The sequence below is a fragment of the Arachis ipaensis genome, chromosome B06, assembly GCF_000816755.2.
Source record: "Arachis ipaensis cultivar K30076 chromosome B06, Araip1.1, whole genome shotgun sequence".
Taxonomy (NCBI): Eukaryota; Viridiplantae; Streptophyta; class Magnoliopsida; order Fabales; family Fabaceae; genus Arachis; species Arachis ipaensis.
Window position 1 is genome coordinate 14246558 of NC_029790.2, and position 16444 is coordinate 14263001.

Sequence of the window (16444 nt, forward strand, 5' to 3'; positions counted from 1 at the left end):
TTTATATATAAAAATCTGTATATATAAAAGCTATCCCTATCAGAACAATATGTTTTAAAAAGTAGAGCTACATGCCAAAAAGATACACAGACTTCACATCCAGTCATATTCTTTTCTCACTAAAAGTTTTCATGTGCTTCCTTTTCAAAGTTTCTCCAGCAAAACCTTGGACCCAATGGGAGAAATATATGATTTCTTTGCTGATGTGAATGCGAAGAAGTAAGCATGGAACTTTAAGGCATATGTCGATAGAAAATGGGAAGTCCTTAGCAAGTTTGGCCAGAAAGAGATTTTCTCGATCGAAATGGTACTTCAAGATAGCAAGGTATGCTAACTAACTAAAATGGGTTTTCTTTTATTAGTTATTCTTTATCACTACATCTGGAACATTGACAACAAATACTGTATTTAACATGTTACTTGAAAAAATCGCAGGGAACAAGGATGCACGCCTCAATCCCTACGCCCATTTTTTAAGAAATGGAGTCGTGTTATAACTGAGTTTTAGATGTACACCATGAGCAACTTTGTTGTTCGACATGGAAAGAACAAGAAGACAAGTCACTTTTAAGTGGATCTTGGTTTTTACCCATAGGACCATTGTGAATCATGTCCAAAACCCAAGTTTCCCTCTGGTCGCATGGCACCTTAAGTCCATTGTAGAGCTCTTGACAGTTGAGAAAGTCGACGACTTTGAACTATTTGGTGAGAAGTTTCTTTTCTTTCAAAGCAAATTTATACTTGCTCATTCATTGTAAAAGTACTAACAAGTGGTATGTCCATGTTGAAATGTTACGTAGATTTAATAGCCGAAGTTGTTGAGAAGAAAGATCCAAGGGATTTGATTACTAGCAAAAGGATGAAGACCAAGGGTTTGGTGATAATCCTGCAAGACTTAGAGTATGCTGTGAAATAAATTTACTTTATTTTTACATTTTGACTATTTAGATTTTATGGAGAGTAGTATACTATGTGTTGGTGTTCAACAAAATGTCAGAAACAACCGTATCAACTGTATTTTGTTCGGTGATATAGTAGATCTCATTCTCTCTCATGTTGAAGATGGGAGAGTAGAGCCATTGATTGTGGTGTTTCAATATTTTAAAGCACATAGGTGAAATGGTAAGGGTTAATAAAATTGAAAAGCTAACAATTTATCTTAACATAATATGTACTTTACAAGTTATAATATGCAAATTATAACTAACATTGATGTTGTGAAATAGGTACTACGTTGATGCAGAGTCATTTTTATGTATCAAAGCTGCATTTTGACCCTGAAATTAAAGAAGTTGCTGGGTTTAGAAGCAGGTACCCTTATACATAACATGTGTTTTTTTATTATCTGCATTCATACGTATTAAAGTTACGCGACATGGTTTAATAATTTTGCTTAAATTGATATCTTGGATTTTTGTAGGATGTTATGTGGTACATCATCTAGTTTTTCCAGGATAAGTCAAGTATTTTTGCAGGACCGGTGGTTAGGTGTTGAGGATTTGAACCAGGGATCTGTAGTTGCAAAGACCATCATAGAAGTTTTGAATTCTTTTGAGATGACCCTCTCCATGTCTCATTAAACCTAGTTGTTCATTAACATGGAGTGTTAATTTGTTGATATAGACAAATAGTCGTGTTAATTATTTGCTATAGTATGAAAAGCTGATATAGTTAAAGAAACAATATATATACAATGTACTATAAACTATAAAATGCATAGACACAATGTGTTGATATAAACATATAATATATATACACTTGTTTTAGCAAGTGGAAGAAACTATTTTAATGTGACGTTCTTCATGTCCCATTAAAATTAATTGTTTATAACATGGTGTGTTATCTATTCATATAGATAAATAGTGATGTTAATGAATTGCTCATGGTATGATAAGATGTGTTAGTTAAGGGAACAAAATATATACAGTGTACTATAGCTTTTAAAGTGCATAGACAAAATGTGTTGATAAAAAAATGCACACGTAGTCAATTGTTTAATTAAATGGTGAGAAACTATAAAGGCAACCATTCAGAAGGAACCATTACAAGGAATAAGTTCAAATACTACTGTAATATCGCTAGGTATAGTTTTTAGTAGAACTAATTTCTACTTTACTTAAGTGCTGCTCATGTTATTATTAGCCATGATTATCGTTGTCAGAATATGTATAAGTTTATTGTAAATAGTTTTACTAAGTAAAGTTTAAAAACATTAGCTACAATTGACTCAGTAAAAGGAAAGACCTTATATTTAGTTTTCTGCATAATCTAAAATAGTAATTCTTAGAAAATATTTTCATTCGTAAATAAAAATGACCGAGCAAGTAGATTTTTTGTTAGTAAATATTACAGTTATGTAAATGGATTGTATCTAGATTCATTTTTCTAATGGGTGCCAATTTTCAGGAAGGTCTCGTATGGATTGCTGCAACTATAGTATCCATAAATGCAAGCAAGAGCAATTGGTATTACAAGCCATATAGGAGGTGCCCAAAAAAAGTTGACACTCCTATCGGGAAAAGATATGAATGCACCAAGTATGGACACACATGGATGTGCCGTCATTAGGTACGTGAAATAAAAACCTATGAACTTTGATAAATGCCAACAAATTTTTCATTTCATTTTTTTTCAATGCTTCATGTTATCACTAATGCAACCAATTTCTTTTTCACGCAATAATAAGTACAAACTTGAGGTGATGATATATGATGGAATAGGGAGCATGACTTTGTTATTGTGGGACAGGAAAACAACACAATTGGCTAGAAAGATTGCTAAAAAAGTTATGGATGAGGAGGTAACTTCACAAATTATTAAATTATGTATAATCACCTTTAATTTCTCATGTTTGTGAGATAAAACTTATCATAAATTGTACTTTATGTAAAGGTTGTTGATAAAGAATACTCCCACCCTCGATAATATCATGGATAAAATGGCGCTATTCAAGATAAATGATAGAGCGGCAAACATCAAGCAATACGATCAAAATTACATGGTTAGTTAGGTATGTAATGATGAGAAGCTTGTGGAGAAGAACATGCCCAAGAAAATGCAGACCAATTCATCTACAAACATCACAGTATGGTCTCTTTTTCTACATTAAATATTGTATTAGAATTTTACATGTACGTTATGAGTTATCAAGTATAGTATGTAAACAGAGATATGTTACTTGGGTAGAAAAATGGCTGTAGAAACTCGGTGGATATGTCAGGCCATGTTGTCAACCTTAAAACTGATATTGATCCTCATTTTAGCATGGTAAGAAACTAAGAATATATATTAAACTTTAATTTTTCATTTCATTAGTCGTCCATAAATCAATGTTGTATTGTGAATAGTTGACTAATGAGGGTCACTTATTGTAGGATGACCTTAAAGATAACGTGTCAAGTGGCAAGTTTAAAATCTCGGCTAAAAGTGCTTTCAGTGGGATAAACGATGCTGCGAAAAGCTTGTCCCAGAATGAAGAAGAAGGTCAATTTTCTACTAATCGTTTCAGTAGGAAAGCTAGGAAAAAATAGAAGATTCAGTTAATTGATGAGAAAAATTAACTGGCGAGTATAATGGTGTGCAAGATTTATCCAGTACTATGTTGGTAACTACTCTAACGATAATTACTTGAATTATGTAGTAGTAGTATGTGGGTTATTTTGTGAAAATTTACTTGAACTATGTCGTAGTACTATGTGGCATATGCTAACCATTTTTTTTTTTGAAGCTATCAACATTAAGTTATCTCCCTATCTATAATCTAAAGATTTATTTAACTTTCTGGGTTAATATGTGAGAATAAAGATAACAACGAAAAAAGAAGGTATATTTTATAAGGAAGTCATTTTCTTTTGTTACCAAATAAAGGGAAAAATCACAATAAATGATAATCTCTATTAGATCAATCATGCTAAAAATGCCTGCTAAATAATACATATTTCTTTACAAAAGCTAAAAACGTGAGAAAAGTGAAAAGGAAATATACGTTGCAAACAATGTATGGCGCAATTATATTTTCTTACCATTTGTAAGTAAATAATTTTATTACACCAGATAGTAAGAAAATAGGTATTTACAATTAGGTGAGCATCAATAACTAGAAAAATCCCATGGTAAATCTTCCAGTTGTATATGACTAAATCGAAGTTAAAAAAATAAAAAGTATTGACAAGACCAATTATAGTAATAGTAAGACAAAACATGACTTAGGTTTTTGAGTGTTAAAAGCAAATGTGAAGGAAAAAAATTTTACAAAATCTTGATAAAAGTAGGGTCTTCTTCTTAGATGGACAGATGTCAGTATAATAAGTTTTACTATGTGTGACAGATCTATATGGATGATATCCAAATAAATCTTGAAGAAAAACTCACGAATCATTGCGTGAAAGATGAAGAAAAAATCAAATTAAAGAAACAACTATTTTGGAAAGTAGATTTTATTAGGACAAAAAAAAAAAGACTCATAATATCATGGATAAATAGTGACATTATTAATATTCAAGCATATCTATGATCAATTAGTACATTACAATGTCAAAGCAATAATATAAGTGTAGTAAAAAATAGTATACATGACCAGTATCCGTGAATAGTGTGTATTAAATTACAGGACGCATGAATGCCTTTTTTGCTTTTCTAAATATTGACAAATGCATGGTCTTGGAATGATATTTATTAATATAGATTGGTAAAAAGAATACATGGACATATCAAGTTGCAATGAGAAATTAAGAAGTTTACAATGCAGTCAGCGTGTTTTATTATGCAAAGGTCCGAGAGTAGCATGTTTTAAGCCCACATATAAATAACTTATGGCAATGAAAATATTTTTTTAAAGAATAAATAAATAATATAATCCTTATTGAGAATCGCAATCTTGATAGCTATGAGGTTGATATACATATGATGAAATTCTTATGAATCTAATAAATCTAATGCACCACCTAACTCCACTTCTTTTTCTTCCACCTAATGAATCTATGCTCCTCATTCTCTTCAAATCAAAGTCATGCACAAACAAAGGAAAAGAACAGAGAAAAGAATAAAACGAAGCTAAAGAGGAAGGAAGGAGCTATCCGCGTCAAGAAGATAGGCGCACCACCTCTCATCACTCTGAATCTTCGAAGCACCCTTGTTGGGTGAGAACCGGCAACTTTTCTTTTTCCTCTTCTTCAAATTTAAAGAAAGAAATCTTGTTATTCCCCTTATTCCACCTCTGCCATTCTAATTTCAATTCTTGCTAGAACAGTGGTAACCATAAGCAAGAACTCTTCTTTTGATCAAGCTGAGGTCGGCCGTTTGTCCTTGGAGGAGAGGCTAAAGCTTCAATTCCATGTGGCTAGGGTTTTGATTCAGGGAAGAAGCATAAATATAATTTTTAACTTCAAAAGAGGTAAGGGTTAGGATTGTAGATTAGCTATGGGTGAGTTAGATGTAATCTTGATTGATGATGATAAGCTAACATGATTGATATTGTTGAAAATTATGTTAATTGGTTGAATTATTATTGTTGGATGTAATGCAGATTTTTAATGTTGTGAAAGTGTGATCGTGTTATATTTATTGTGTAAATTCTTGATGTATATGGAACTGAGGCTCTTGGGTGGAGTTATGGCATAATTCATATAGATATGGTAATGAGTAATGAGGATTATTGATTGGTATGAGTTAGAAACTTAGAGGATCAAATTTGGTTATGGAAAAATTACAGAGTCTTGTTGCAGAAATTCTGAAACAGATTGGACAGCAACTTAAAATAAATTTTGGGAGCAATCTGGTAGTTTTTACAAGAAAAATTAATTTTTTAATAAACTTCAAGAGGTCAAAATTTCTCCGTAAAAATTTCAAGAAATTTGGCCAAGTGGTTTGGAAGATGTGAATTTTTGAACTTTAGTGGTTGTTGTAGAATTTCCTGGTTTTCTGGTTTTGTAGTATCAACTTCCAGCCATTATAACTTTTGACGTATTTGGCATTTTGAGTTGCTTCCAAAGGAATTTTAAAGATCTATGAGTATACTTTAATTGGGTACAATTTCATCCCCATAGCTATTTTGTAGAGTTAATTATGTCTCTTGGAAGTTGGGCTGTTCGCAGGAAATTCAGAACCAATTATTTGAAACAGGACAGTACTTCCAATTGACATTTAATTAACCAAACGAACTGCTATGAACTTGAAACTTGTTCATCCTAAAACTTAGGGGTGTTACAAATTGGTATCAAAGCAGTTCCTCCTTTGAGCCTTGAGATGGACTGACTATGCTTTCTCGCATACTCTAAATCTTTTTATGCCATACAGTTAGGATATTTTTGTAATATATTCTGCATGAAAGTATGTAAACATCCATTGTAGTAATATTAATACTTGATTTTGATATATTAAGACTGATCACCTTAATATTGATTATTGGCTGTTGATAGGACTCAAATGGCTGTGAATAGGCGAGGACGCCCTTGACTGGAGGGAATAAGTGAGGGAACTATCCTCGATGCAACGGCTATTCTCGAATATGTAAATCTTATGGCTGCTGCTGTACGTGACTCGATAGCTGCTACCAACCGAGTAGCTGAACATCTTGATTGCCACAATGGAGCTGGAAGTAACCATGAGACTAGACATGAAAATTGAAATGGCGACGAAGCTAAAGATGGATTACACAATGATAACCAGCCAATGACTTTAGCCTCTTTCTTGAAAATCAATCCGCCGCAGTTCAATGGAAACACTAGTGCTACGCGAGCTGATGACTGGTTTAAGGAAATAGAACGATCACTGCGAGCATAACAAGTCCCCAAAGCACAGCATATAGAGTTTGCTGCCTATATGCTGAGGAACGATGCGCAATATTGGTGGCAGGGGGTGCTTCAACTACTGGGAAGAGAAGCTGTTGGCATCACTTGGGAGGAATTTTCAACTAAATTCTATAAAAAATATTTTCCTCAGTAGAGTTGCTTCAGTTGAGACAGGAAAACATGACAGTCACTGAGATACTCACAAGTTTGAAGAGTTATGCCGATTCTCAAATGTTTGTCAAGGAGCACAAGCTACATTCGAGAAATGAAAGTGCATCAAGTTCGAAGGAGGACTTAGGGAAGAACTGTTAGCTCATGTGGGCCAAATGGAAATTCAGAATTTTGTGGAATTAGTTAATAAGAGGCAATTGACAGAGTAATGTGTAAAGAAGTTGGTGGTAGCACAAACTAACCAAAAGAATCTTCCAACAAGGAATTTCAATTGTAACCTCGCTCCTCAAGGAAGAAGCTTCAAAGTAACTCGGCAGCCAGACCTAGGCAAACAACCGCAACTGACCCAACCAAAACTGACATGCACTGTGTGTGGAAGGAATCATGGAGGCAGGCCCTGTCTGCCAAAATTTGGGGTTTGCTATAATTGCGGGAAGCCGAGACACGTAGCCAAAGAATGCACATGACGAAGGGCTGAATTTGTTTCCCCTGGGCAGCAACAGCCAGGAAGGGTATTTGTTATGGATGCGAAAAATACTACCGAAACCGATCCCCTCACTCGAGGTAATGAAATTTTGAGGACAAAATTTTTTTTAGGGAGGTAGAATATAAGAACCCTACCTTTCTACCCTGAAAATTTCATTCCTTTCAAAAAAAAATTATGATTTTTCACGACTTTATATCTGTGTGTGATTGATAGATATTAAGGTAGAGGAATAAAATTTAACTTATATCACCAAATTCAATATTATTTTACTCTGTTTTAATTAACGGCGAGATTCGGTAATTTAAAAAATTACCCTTCTGATTCAATTATTCTGTGGAATAATTATTTCTATAAGATTTTAATCATCTCTTTAATTGTTCTTGATTATTCTGTGGAATAATTACTTCTATAAAACTTAATCATTTCTTTAGTTGTTCTTGAAAAGAGTTGATAAATGAATCATTGAACCACACTATCTTAATGAACCAAATCCTGAACCGGGGTGGTTTCTTTTCTTTTGGCCCAACCAAACCACCTCCCACCCAATTAAACCCAACTCTGATTACCTTCTCTCTCAGCATCGTTTGGAACTCTGGTTACACCTCCTCAGACATGCGTTGATGCTGTGTTAGAAGGAGGAGAAGACACGAAGCCTCTGCACCACCTCACTACACTTCCTTTTCTTCCACCTAATGAATCTAATGCTCCTCATTCTCTTCAAATCAAAGACATGCACAAACAAAAGAAAAGAACAGAGAAAAGAACAAAACGAAGTTGAAGAGGAAGGAAGGAGCTATCCATATAGCAAGAAGATAGGCGTACCACCTCTCATCGCTCTGAATCTTCGAAGCATCCTTGTTGGGCGTGAGACCCAGTAACTTTCCTTTTTCTTCTTCTTCAAATTCAAAGAAAGAAATCCTATTCTTCCCCTTATTCTACCTCTACCATTCTAATTTTAATTCTTGCTAGAACAGTGGTAACCATAAGCAAGAACTCTTCTCTTGCTCAAGCTGAGGTCGACCGTTTGTCCTTAGAGGAGAGGCTGAAGCTTCAATTCTGTGTGACTAGGATTTTATTTCAAGGAAGAAGCAGAAATAGAATTTTTAACTTCAAAAAGAAGTAAGGGTTAGGATTGTAGATTAGCTATGGGTGATTGTTAGATGTAATCTTGATTGATGATGATGAGCTAACATGATTGATGTCATTGAAAATTCTATTAATTGGTTGAATTATTGTTGTTAGATGTAGTGCAAATTTTTAATGTTGTGAAAGTGTGATCATGTTATGTTTATTGTGTAAATTCTTGATGTATATGGAACTGAGGCTCTTGGGTGGAGTTATGACATAATTCATATAGATATAGTAATGAGTAATGAGGATTATTGATTGGTATAAGTTAGAAACTTAGAGGATCAAATTTGGTTATGGAAAAATTAGGGAGCCTTGCTGCAGAAATTTTGAAACAGATTGGACAGCAACTTAAAATAAATTCTGGGAGTAATCTGGCTAGTTTTTACGAGAGAAATTATTTTTTTAATAAACTTCAAGAGGTCAAGATTTCTCCATAAAAATTTTAATGAATTTGGCCAAGTGATTTGGAAGATGTGAATTTTTGAAGTTTAGTGGTTGCTGCAGAATTTTCTAATTTTCTGGTTCACAGTATCAACTTCCAGCCACTATAACTTTTGACATATTTGGCATTTTGAGTTGCTTCCAAAGGGATTTTAAATATTTGTAAGTCTAATTTAATTGGGTACAATCATGCTCATAGATATTTTGTAGAGTTAATTATGTCTCTTGGAAGTTGGGCTATTCGTAGAAAATTCAGAACCAATTACTTGAAACAGGGCAGCACTTCCAATTGACATTTAATTAACCAAACGAAGTGCTATGAACCTGAAACTTATTCGTCCTAAAACTTCGGGGTGTTACAAAGATGATATCCCGTATTGTTCACATAAACGATATATAGTCTGGATGGTCAAACATTTTGACTTAGGGAATAATAAATCCAAATGATAACACCATTGATCTACTAGGTAAAAAAGGTCTATTCATAATGAACAAGAAAAGAGCCGTGTATGGAAAAGGTCAGTTTATTTATAAGTCCCAATGTGTTACAAATATAACGGGTAAAGCAGTTGTGTGTGATGTTTAGAATACAGTTACTAATATAATGGAAAAGAAAAAGTTAAAAAGAAAACAAGATATATCAGACGATATGAATCTAAAGTTTTTTAACAAAAGAGAGCAAATCATGATGTAAATATATCATACAACGGAAATAGTATTTCATGAATAAATAAATAATCTAAGCCACATTGAGAATAAAAATGAGAGGTAATGCAGATATGTGTGAAGTTTAAAATAGGGTTACTTATATTATGTAAAAGCTAGATCTGAAAAGAAAAAAAAGATACATCAGACGATTTTTTTTAGTATATTAACAAAAGAGAGAAAATAACAAGTGAATAAAAATGGAATATGAAAAAAAAGCTTCGATTACCAGATCATGTTCATGGCTTATTAGGATCCGTTCAGGTGACAACTATCATTGAGAAGAGCTTAACATTTTCAAGCCAGTGCTTGGCCAAATCTACTAGAAAGTTTATCAGTAAATATATAACAATTACACATGGAAAAAAATAGAAGATAATAAAAAATATATTTCATACTTTCTCAATTAGCTAGACATGTTTACTGTAAGATATCGAAAGATATGTATACGTTTGTAGAAGCATAAATGACAAATCTTTTAAGTCTAAAATAATGATCATGAGATAATAAGACACTTAAATATCCATATTGCCATTTAAACTAAACATAAAATGAAACTGTAGTCTACATTAGTAAAGAGACACACATAGCCAGCTTTATAAATACATATTGATAGAAAATGGGCAAATGCGTGGACAAACACATCATTTGTTCACCAAACACCATATCCCAAACACATCTCCATTTAGTTTCAAAGATGAGTGATATCATGCCTAGAAGGGTAGAGTTACCACACATTGTGGATGATCTTCTATGGAAGATCTTTGTCAAAGCTGACCCAAAGACTGTTGGTAGATGCAAGACACTGAGTAAGGTGTGGAACTTTTACTTATCAACCCCAATGTTTATTAACCAGAATTGGAAGGAGAACAAGGCTAGGAAACGAGATCTAATAGTTGGGATTGGATACCCACTTTCCGACCAAAACTCTCAATATTTGTTAGAGCACATGACGAATCTGGAGCAGAGCATCAACTTCCGATACGGTTAGCCATTAACAACTTTGGCTTCTACTCAATGATTGGGTTCAACCATGGAGTTATTTGTCTGAGGTTCTCTTAGGGTAGACTTGATTGCTGCTTTCTAATATGGAACCCGCTCACCCGAAAGATGAAGTTCGTTCTTAATGAGGCAAGGAAATATCAGTCCCATGCTATGTCACTCTACGCTTTTGGTTATACGTACAATAGCATGGAGTATTGTATATTGCATGTAAACAAAAAGTAGTTGCAAGGGTAGAGTATGTCATGGACGCTATATAACTCATGGGATGCTGACTGGAAAGATTCAGGTAGCTTTGAGCGTAATGTGAGAAAGATGGGTCCTAAGTCTGTTGTGAATAACGATGTCGTTTTTTGGATTGGATGGGATGGACTTAGCCTAACAGATCCATCATCAATCATAACATTTGATCTGCGATAGAAGTTGGTTTACGAGGCTAAAGTTTCGAATGGTGCAAAGTCAACTTACCACTCACTAACAAACTTCAAGAACAGCGTTACTTTCATTTCCTACAAGAATCTGGGTTACACAAGAACTGTTGTTGTTTGGATGATCCTTCTAATGAAATATAGCCTGGAATGGTCAGACGTGATTGCATCAATGAAGAGCCTTGCACAACTATTCCCATTATTGATACAATATTCCGGCTTTACCTAAATCTATTCCATTAGATGTACCTGTCAACAACACGTGCAAAGAATTGGATATTTCGCACAGAGTCCAATAGTATGCACAATAACAGTAGTGAGAATTAGTTACAAGAAAAATACATTAGAGCACATGCATGCATAGTATAGATAGGAGCTTGAAGAAATACATCATGTTATAAAAATTACATTATTTACTCCATTTTTAGTAGTTATGGAAAGACTAACTAACCAAAACAAATAAAAAAAATTGTACATACAAAATAACTTGCTGGATACCTTCATGAAAAACCTTATGTTGAAATAAATATCTTAATTGATTTGTACAAGCATGATATGATTCAAGTATATTTATTGTAAATGAATAACTAATCCTCATACATAATAACAATTTATTACTATTAAGGATATTGTTCAACCCCATAGTCATGACGTTAGCCTAACTAAAATACAAAACTTTTAAAATGAATTAACATGTGTTTTGAAGAACAAAGACTATTAGTTCTTTTTCAAGGAATGCTATTAGGAAAATCATATCAATGAGTTCAAACAGTTATATATACTTGCTATAATCTCACAATAGGACACACATTTGATGTATAAATAGTCATTTGAAGTATATGGGAAATTCAATATAGTAATAGATATCCTTGTTGTTTCAGAAATAATGGCATGCACGTAACTTGATAGTGTTATTATGGTTTCATCTGACCATAGCCTTTTAATTCCAATGTAGGTTTACATATAATAGATGAAGAGCTGAAGGACTTGATTCTAATTGAAATTGAAGATTTATTGAAGGCTTACAATAAGAGCTTAAAAGACTACCATTCTATGCCATACCCAAACATGGAGGCATGTTATATACTTTTGATGCACATTGGGATTAATAGACTGATTCACGATGAACTTCGATATGATAGACGTAATCTAATATTGGAACACACAACATATCTGCAACGACTAACAGAAAAACAAAGATCAGTACATGAACAAACTATAGAAACTGTGAATAATGGGAAAGAGAGGGTCTTCTTCCTATATGGATACGGTGGGACTGAAAAGACATTTGTTTAGAAGACACTAGTTGCTGTAGTTAGATCAAAAGGGAAGATTGTTATCACAGTTGCGTCAAGCGGGATAGCATCCTTATTGTTACCAGGTGGTAGGATGGCACACTCATGTTTCGCAATCCCACTCAACCTTGACAAATTTTCAACATGCAACATAAAGCAAGGCGGTGCATTGGCTGAGTTGATAATAAAGACTCGGTTAATAATATGGGATGAAGTTCCTATGGTTAATAAACATTGCATTGAAGCGCTTGATAGGACAATGAGGGATATCTTGAGGTTTGGTAATCCGAATAGTCAAAATCAGCCATTCAGAGGAAAGATAGTTGTATTCAGTGGGGATTTTCGACAGATACTTCCTGTTATTCCCAAAGGTAGTAGGTAAGATATTGTACATGCAATAATGATAAATTCATCTTACAACTGAGAGAGTTGCAAGTTACTTTATCAAATAACATGTGGCTGAAAAGCTACACATGATGATGAAAAAATAAAAGACTTAAAGGAATTTGAAGAATGGATTCTTAAGATCAGTGATGGAAACCATGACACTCATAAGGATGGTGTTGATAAAGTCAAAATCTCGGATGATATCATGATAAAGGATTGGGATGACCCCATCGTAGCTATTTGCAAAGCAATATATCCGGATTTGTTTGATGGGACAAACTATGTATCCATTATTCAATATTCAGAATCGGTCCATACTTGCACTCACACTGCATATTGTTGATGAAATCAATAATTACATGATGAGTTTGAACCAAACTGAGGTGCAAACCTTTTATAGCTCAGACAAAGCATGTGAAACAGAACCTGCTAATGACATCACCGCATCAATTCACACACCTGAGTTCCTAAACACGATTAAATGCTTTGGGGTGCCAAACCATGAATTGACACTCAAGGTTGGGACACCTATAATGTTATTCTGTAATATTGACCACTCATCTGGGTTATGCAATGACACTCGCTTAGTCATAACCAAAATTGGTAAACACATAATAGAAGCAAGGAGCCTAACAGGATCAAATAGTTGCCAAAAGGTTTTCATCCCAAGAATGACTTTAACTCCATCTGATCATAGGATACCTTTCAACTTTCAACGTAGACAATTTCCGATAATGGTATCATATATGATGGCCATTAATAAGTCAAGGCCAATCGTTGTCTAAAGTTGGGTTGATCCTAAAAAAAAAATTAGTCTTTACACATGGTTAGTTATATGTTACAGTATTCAGAGTTATAAATAGAGCAGGGTTAAAAATATTGATATGCCACGATGAGGATAACAACATAGAAATCGACAACGTGGTATATAAAAAAGTGTTTAGGAATGTTGGTTAGAAAACTAAACAGACACTAGGCCAAAAAATGTTGTATGACAACTTATTCAAGCATGGATGATTATACGGACTACAAGTGTTTTTAATTACCCAAGCATATCATCAAATATCGCGAAAAATTACATTTCTCTCACGTATGAATAATGTACGCAATAGTCTCGCTTGACAACACATGGGAAAAGAAAATGAAAAATAGACTTTTTGCCACTGCTAAAAACCTAAATATTGCAAAAGTATATAAAAGTTCAAAAAAAAAAAATACCAGATGATAATTTAGGGGATGCATTCTTTCAATTTTCTCATTAACACTAACGGCAAAATATATGTTGATAACAGAGTTATCACTCGAACTAATAGCATAATTAGTTTATACTTTAAAAAATATACTTTGTTGAAAGAGACAAAATATTATAGTAGTAGTTAACATATCGATTTTTTTTGTTGGATGCAAACCATGCTTTGGTAGAATATCAAAGTATTTGAAATTTTTTCCTGCCACTTCTCCCCTCAATAATGCTAATGAATTATATCATTATATGTCTTCATTGAATCAATTCCTCATGTCAATAACACATGTAGTTTCGGAATTATTTTCACCGAAGAAAATATGCAACATTACTAGCCAGAACTAATCACAACAAAAAATAAAGATTGACATATAAAATGTATATGTTCCTTATAGAGATAATATATTAGTCCAAATTATCAGTTATAAAATAATTTCACACCATGTATACAGTGTTTGCTACTAATCTTTTATTTTCATATTTAAAATATCGAAGTAGATCCTATATCAGAGAATTTTAAATCTTTTATTTATAGACAAAGGTTTCAGTGGGTACAAGAGAAACAAAATAGCAAAACATTCCGTCTTGACAACGAAAAAAATGGAAGGGAAGTTATTTTCTACAAAATAGCATTTTTATGTAGACTTAGTGTATTTCTATACATATTATTATTATTATCATAATCCACTAAGGATAGAGCATGCGTATTATTAACATAAACAGGTAAGCTAGCAGTTAAATAATTAGAAAAAGTATATTCTTTTATGATAAAAAAAGGAAGACGACACAACTTTATTGCACAACATTATTATCTTTTTCTATCAAAAACTCTCAAATAGATTAAAAAAGCGCGGATAAAAAATTTACTGCTGATCCCTATCTCTGTATATTTTATTTGAAATAAGAAACTATGTAAGAAAAATAATACCTACAGTCATGTAAGAAATTATGACTTTAGTAGCAACTATATTCCAGAGCAAAAATGTTAACTTCATGATGCAAAAGTTTCTTATATATTGAAGGGAATTGTTAGCTTATGTAGTAGTACTATACCGCGTGATGTTTAGAACAGAAAATAGGAGTTAAATCATGTATTATATTTACGTGAGTTTTCAGCAAACACATCTCAGCCCTGATCTGAAGGGAATCAAATGAATAAAGAAACCTGAACATAGCCAACCAATGTATCATAAGTACTATAGCATAGCTTAATTATTCACTTACACTGCCCATTGAATCCTATGGTCTGCAAATGCAGACAATATAGGGGTGTCAGGATCAATTGCAGAATAAAGTACTAAACCAACAATAACAATAGAGACCAGAACCACCAATACCCAATGGCAAATCGCAATGAGGATTTTTTAACCTGTTGATCAAACTAACACAATAGTAAGTAGCTAGAAGAAGCTCCTCAATTATGTATGTATACAGCACATAAATGACATTTTGAAACCTGAATAGACAATCTGCATTGCATCATCATTTACACTACCTTTTAGGTAGTGCTGGCTACTGCATCAAAACCTTTATAAGAAAAAAAATTGTTACAGAACCAGCAAGCATCCCAACTACCCCGAACAAAAAGTACCTATTACAGAAAGAGCAATGGAAAAGTAATCGGTAACTATAAGATACCAAAATGCAAGTCGAAGATTGAAATAACGATTTAAAGTACCTTGTAGGAAGTTCATATCCAGTCCATCTAGATTTGAATCTAAGGTAACCACTAGCTAAATTACAAACATCAAAGGACATATATCCACTGATGTGACTATATTTCATACCATTGCACTCTGCATATATCATGAATTTATGTTGTTCAACCCATTTAATTTTTTATTAAAAATAATAACTTAGTTGAATCTATATATTTTCTTAGCATATCCTAACTGGCTAACTCATCATTATCATTATTTAATGATTTGTCACTTATTTTCTTATATTCTCAACTGTTTAGGAGAAAAAAACGGATTAACCAAGTCATCACGGTACAAATTATTTGTTTTTCCTTTGTATAATTTATAAACTTATATATGCATGTTAGTACTACATATTAGGTTTCTAATTTAATGGCAATTAATCATATATATATATATTGGGATTCCATCATAAGAGTAGTCTTATGGGTACTGGAGATAGAAATATATATAATCTTATCCAACATCCAATGCTTCAAGGGTATAACCCAAGCACAATTTTATCCGATAGGTACACATGTATAATCTAGACTGTAATTATATATATAGCTTGGTTAATTGACTTAGTACCTTTATCTCTCTTTTACTTATGTTAAGTACTTATGTTAAAGCTATATTTATTAGTACGTATTTGAAGTAAAAATAGAAAGACAATGCGCTTGGTTT

The 16444-nt window shown here is 33.1% G+C and overlaps 1 pseudogene; it reads left to right on the top strand.

Moving 5' to 3' along the window:
- LOC110263904 lies at window positions 12055-13962 on the top strand (annotated as a pseudogene).